Source organism: Etheostoma cragini, chromosome 2 (assembly GCF_013103735.1).
Source record: "Etheostoma cragini isolate CJK2018 chromosome 2, CSU_Ecrag_1.0, whole genome shotgun sequence".
Classification (NCBI taxonomy): Eukaryota; Metazoa; Chordata; class Actinopteri; order Perciformes; family Percidae; genus Etheostoma; species Etheostoma cragini.
The window spans coordinates 3842325-3847247 of record NC_048408.1 but is presented as its reverse complement, the minus strand read 5'-3'; the positions used below and the strand labels follow the sequence as shown (position 1 = coordinate 3847247).

The window sequence follows — 4923 nt, the reverse complement described above, 5'->3', positions numbered from 1 at the left end:
TATATATATATATATATATATATATATATATATATATATATATATATATAAATAAAAAAACTCATGGACCCAATCATAATATGGATTTGTTCTTCATTAGCTACAGTGCAGCAAAATGATTGCTTTTCTATACTCAACTAGACTTCGTTGGTAATTTCTCCCAAAACTAGTGTGTGATTTTAGTCATAATAAGACATTTTGAAAGAACATACTATATTACACAAAAACACAGAATGCAATTTTTCCATTGAGACATGTGGATGAAGATAAATGAGAGAAAAAGTAGGTCATAGCACCTGATAATTTTTACCCATTTGACTGGGGAACTTTAAAAAAGAAACATTGATACCAGTACCGATCCCAATACCGTGACTTTATTAGCGGTTCCTACACAATACTTTTTCGATACAAATGTTATAAACAAATAAGAAATTACATTACACATTATGACACATATATATTTTTTTCATTTTTCAGCCCCTACTGTGTTAGCCCCAAAGCATCCCGCATGCTCATTGGCTCACTACTCGATACTTTAGAGGCAATTTCGTCTGTGCCTAAAAAGGTTTGAAGTTTGCACACAGCCCTGTCCATTTGAGCTCTTCTTTTGTAGAATACTGTATGTGCTCAGCACTGTAATGCTATGTAATCTACCTCTATTAAATCTACTTAAAAAATAGTGAACTCTGATACTCTCATGATATTCATCAGTCCCTCAATGTGTGGTGGCTCAGTGGTGAGCACTGTTGCCTCACAGCAAGAAGGTCAGCAAGAGTTTGTGTGTTCTCCCCACAGTCCAAAGACATGCAGTTAGGTTTGAAACTCTAAATTGCCTGTGCAATTTTGTCCATATATTCAGCCCTCTGATGGGCTGTCGACCTCTTTCCCAGTGTGAGCCGCTACTCCGAACACAATAAGCACTTTAGAGAATTGATAAATGCAAGGATTGATGACTGCATGATGTCCAGATTGTGTGGTAGAAAAGAATCTCGCCTTTATGGAGCTTTCAGGCTGAGATTTGGCTCTGGTGTGGACCAAGACCGAAGACGATACACAATGGGATTTGTGACCCTGACCTTTCTGTTTTATTTGTTTTTTGTGCATACAACCAATCAATCATAATGTCAAATCAGACACTATTTCCAATGCCATAAATCACCGATTTCTTCCATTTATGAAGGGGCACATTTTCTCTCACTCTCAGCTGGTCGGGGGTTTTTCCCACAGTTTAAACATCTTCTATGATTTCTAACCATTGTCTTATGGTCTTCTCTTATGCTAGTTTCTTCTATTTGTTGTTTTGCTTTTGATTAATAGTACCTTGGCTAAATATGTCATTACCCATGACACAGTTATTTATATTTTCAAGGTACATGACTTTACATTCCTTAGGTATTGCATTTCTCAGAACAATCGTTGACTGTCACATGCACATCTCCCCAAAATGTGTACATGTTATTACATTGTCAAAAGAATTGTCTTCGGCCAACATACTTGTTGTGTGCCTGTTGGTTAACTCTTTATTCCAGGTGTGATGAAGCATTGAGTTATATTTTTCCATCTAAGCTCCCTCCATAGCTTTGAATTGGTGGTGGAGTGTTGTGTTTCACACATGTTGAACCAGTTTTTTTGTAATTTTGATGTTAACTTCCCTTTCCCATTTGGCCTTGATATGCGTGGTAGAGGGAACTCTACAGTCACCCTCACCTTTCATCTAGATATCCAACGGGAGAAAATGTTTTATCAACACTTTGCTCCAAGACAGTCCTCCTAGCCCAACACAAGAGAATCTAGAAGTTACTACGTTTTTTCCTAAACGCTTAAAAAACTATTAGGAAATTATCAGTTATCAAGTTTATTTTTTAACACTTACATTATGTCGTGGGGAGTGTAATAAATATTGTAGCCTTTAGGGGCCACTAACAAGCTTCACACTCAGTCTTGTTTCCATGTGACACAACACTGTGAGCACGGTTTCTCTCAGCACAAGTCATGTCCAAAATGGTAATTAGGTGGTGCAGGGCAACCTTCTTCCTACTCATCAATTTCAGTTCATATCACCCCCCTCTCCACCATCTGGGTTTTTAATAATAACTTCTCCTGTAGACTGTAATGGTGTAAGCATACATTAATAAGACCCAGTATAGCACCTAAAATAATAATAGGTCACCATTAGCCACGCTTGTTATTGGACAATTTCATAGATTTCACATTTGGCTTGTATGGAAAACTCCAGGAACACTTGTCTTGAAAACAGCTGTATGTAAAAGCATAACGAATTGGGCTTTACATACATTTAATCTTATATGGTTGGGAATGAGTTCATACTCACACCCACATGCAACTTTCGGAGGAAATTCTTAGGGCTGCAAGCAGCAATTTGTTGTATTATTTACAGTTAATTTTCTTCTACAAGTATGCTAATTAAGCATCAAAAAGCAATGCCCTTTTGTGATAAGGATGTTAATTTAAATTTATTTATCATCAAGTGTTAGGTCTTTTTCAATTAAACTTGTTTAGGGTTAATGTGTTTACAATACATAGATTTATATAGCATTTCATATTTTACACTATTACTAAGCACAAATACCAATGTCAGCGTTATTTGTGAAAATGGCATAACCGCAACCCCCCCCCCCCGAAACCAAAGCTGTAGTCTAGGGGCAGCATGACACCATATTTGGTCTACAATTACAAGAGCTGCATCCACTTACATCCAATCACAGCTTTAAGCCGAAATACCACCAACCAATCAAAGCCCTAACCTATACTCCATCAAACATCAACCAACCAATCAGAGATCTAGCAAGAATGGCACGATACAAGGACAAGCTAGTCGCAGACCTGACCTCAATCATTTTAGACAACCAACCAAACCAGCCAATCACTGTATTATAGTCAGGACTTGGTCAGTCAAAAATCTGAAAGTATGTTATAGATATTGTCATGAGATACTGTGTTGTAACATTGACTTTTTAATTCAGCATTTTTAGATGCTCCTGATGTTGATTTATTTATTGGGTGTCCATGGGAAAACGCCGAGACACAAGCTTTGTATGTAGTTTCAGCTGTCTGCAAATCAACTGCTTGTGCAGTATTACTTAAAGTGGCCTGAAACAGAACAGTGTTTCCAGAAGTCCAGTCTTTACCTCATTCTCTCAGATCAGCTTTCCAATTATCAATTCTGTGTTTTTGTGCTTCTCCGTGTGTCAGGAAAAATTTGTGTATTAAAATTACATCTACATAAATTTTGTACTACACTGTACACACACACATACATATATACACATTCTGTACATACACACACAAACAAAATACACTCACATGCATGCTCACACACCTCTTAATGTCCTCCATTAAGTACACACATGACACTCTCACACACCTGCTTTCTCATTTTCCCTCTCTCTCTGACACAGACGCACACACACACACACACACACACACACACACACACACACACACACACACAGTATCAAGCTGAGGGGAATGTTGGGTGTTGAAGATTACTTCATGTGTGTTTGTGAAAACACAAGTGTTTGAAGGTAATTGAATGGAGAGTTGAAACGTGTGTATACGGTATGAAGTTGTATTGTGTGCACCACCAAATTCCATGGTGTGCACCAGCGCACTGTATTTATGTGTGTGTTTGTGTGTGTGTGAGAGAAGCTCGGTGTCTGTTAGGTAACAGAATATATAATATTTCTAATCCAACAGAGTGTTTGTCTGTTATCCTTATCTCCTCTCACACACTTTATCCCAAGGCTCCTTAGACTGCTCTCCTGCTGCCTTCCCCACACACGCACACACGCACACACACACACACACGCACACACACACACACACACACACACACACACACACACACACACACACACACACACCTTTGTTCCAGATTTAAAAGTAGATAAAATGAAAGGATGTATGAGGTATTGTTGCTTAACAACAGAGGAAATAACAGTATTCATCACTAAAATGTGACCAGAGTGGCAGCTAAATGGTGAATAGTTTTGCTGTCCAAAAAAATGAATGTATCTGAAATTGGTGTTTTAGAATGTTCCAAAGCGTTAACTCTTCCTTTATGGGTTAAAAAATGTTTTTCAGTGATTACCTGGAATGCTGAAATTCATTCGGCCTGAAGCAAGAACAACTTGTGTGAACTGATTTAAAGTGTTCATATTCTGCTCATTTAAGGTTCATAATTGTATTTAGAGGTTGTACTAGAATAGGTTTACAGTATGGTTTAATGTTAAAAAAACACCATATATTTGTTGTATTGTATTGCTGCAGCTCCTCTTTTCACCCTGTGTGTTGAGCTCTCTATTTTAGCTACAGAGTGAGACATCACACTTCTGTTCCATCTTTGTTTTCAGGAGCAGAGGATGAGGGCGTGCCCTGTCAGTAGCTAGGTATGAACAACTAGCCAGTCAGAATCAGAGTATGAGGGTGTGGCCTGGCAGTACCTAGGTAAGGACTACTAGCCAGTCAGAAGCAGAGAATGAGGGAGTGCTACGCTAGCAGCTAGGTGAGCATTATAAAGTGTGTTACATTTGTCCAGTTAAGTAAAGGCTGGACTACAATAGAGCTGCACTAAGTAAACAATGGTTTCTGTTGGTAAGTCCCTTTGGGGTTGACTATTTCACTTTTTTAACTTTTACCATACATAAAAAGATATAACATAATTAAGGAAAGGGGAAAAGTCCAAAAGCATAATACGAGCATGTTAAAAAAAGTTGTGGCCTTTGAGTATTTTCTAGTGTTTTATTTATTTGTTATGGTTCTAAGTCTGAGTTTTTACTAGTGGAAAAAAAAAGGTTGTTTAAAATGCATCCCCACCTGATGTATGGATCACGGACGGAAAGTCTGCCAGATGGTAAAAACATTTTTTTGAGTGATATGATATGATACAGAAATCAACTGAAA

The 4923-nt window shown here is 37.8% G+C and overlaps 1 long non-coding RNA gene across 1 annotated transcript; it reads left to right on the top strand.

Moving 5' to 3' along the window:
• The first annotated feature begins 4328 nt into the window (after positions 1-4328).
• On the top strand, positions 4329-4504 carry LOC117934758. Its single transcript, XR_004654565.1, has 2 exons — positions 4329-4409; positions 4468-4504. It is a non-coding gene; the product is annotated as an uncharacterized LOC117934758 (long non-coding RNA).
• Positions 4505-4923: the final 419 nt, after the last annotated feature.